Below are 1575 nucleotides of genomic sequence, written 5' to 3'. Positions count from 1 at the left end.
AAGGTTGCGGGGCGCAGCGCTCGGCCATGCCGGCCCGCGCCCAGCCCGCCGCCCGCGCCCCGACCCCGGCTCTGGCTCGCTCTCTCGCCGCTCGCCTCCCCGCTCCTTTCCCTTCTACGGTTGCACGTTCGGGCTCCCAGGCCCCCGGCCGCCGGGGTATGCAAATCACTTAGGTACATGCAAAACTAACCCTGCTCCCGGAGCGCCATTGGCCCGGGGAGGTCTCGAGCTCATTACTATGCAAGGAGGGGAGCCGCCATTGGCCAAGGGTAAGAACCAAGGGGGCGTGTTTATCGGGCGTGAGTGACAAGGTGGTGGTGGTGGTGGTGGTGGTGGTTCAAGGCAAAATCCCTGACTTGGCTCGATTTGGGTGGCAGGTTGCGGATTGAAGGTGGAAGGATCTGAAGATGAGACTCTGGTTTTTCCCTCCCCCACCCATCTTCTTCCTCTGCAGAAACTGGATCTCCTAAATTGGATGGCCTGAGAAGCAGAACTTGCCTCCAGCGTTCGGTTGAGTTTCAAATGACTCTCCACTGTTCAAAGGGCGAGGGCTTTGGGAGCTGTGCAAACGGAAAAAAGATTTGGAAGAGGAGGGAGAAAGTCTCCCTTAATCTGACATGAATATTTAGGTTTTTAGCTCTACGTTAGTTTAAAACATCTTCTCCCACAAGCCTCCACTTCACCTGAGATCTGTATACCTATCTTGATAGGCGCTTGGTAGTTAGGTCTTAGCAATTAACCCTCCTGGTGACGGCAATTCGGACTGCTTGCTCACATACTTTAAAATCCTAAAACATGGGAATCTAGTAAGGGTCAAAGGAGGTGGTGTTTCTGAACACTGGACGATTTCTCCAGACAACAAAACATTTGAGTGCTAGGTGACTACCCTTGAGAAACCGGCAGCGCCTTCGGTGTTAGGTAACTGTCAGCACTCCTTCCTCCTCTGGACTCTCGTGGCTTAACAAACCCCACAGAACTGTTCTTCGTACCAAACACTGCTTTATGGCCAGCTCCTTTCTTGCTTTCTACTATGCCTTGTTTTACTCTATATTAGAGACATTTTTCAAGAATATTTTAAGGCAGACAGGTTAAAAATGTCCCTATCATAAAGTTGACTACTCCTGTCATCTAAGTGAAAATAAAGAAAATGGAAACAAGTTGAAGCAGACCTAAGAAGTTTAATATAAAACCTTTCTATCTTCTTTGCATTCAGGAGCTTATCTTTAAAAATAATGTCCAGTTGGGCACATGACTAACATACAGTAAATTTATTTACATGCTAGAGGATCAATAAACACAGATATGCCTTGACTTCAAGTTTTGGGAATGACATATTTCCTCTAATTGCAGGTCTGAAAGAGAACTTTCAGATGTATGGACAACCCTCTGGCTTTGGAGATAAGAAATCTGAAGCTCTCAGACACTGCCCTCTGCCCAAGATCATCACAGAGCAACACCTGGGCCCCTGGGTCCCTCGCTCTGGAGCCCCTGGAGCCTTCCTTGAATTGGCTTCCTTCCACTGTCTAAATAATTTCCATTATTTCCTGGCAACTCTCATGAGCAAGTGAAGTGAGG

This window comes from Equus quagga, chromosome 14 (genome assembly GCF_021613505.1).
Source record: "Equus quagga isolate Etosha38 chromosome 14, UCLA_HA_Equagga_1.0, whole genome shotgun sequence".
NCBI classification, from domain to species: domain Eukaryota; kingdom Metazoa; phylum Chordata; class Mammalia; order Perissodactyla; family Equidae; genus Equus; species Equus quagga.
This window is presented reverse-complemented; position numbering follows the sequence as displayed.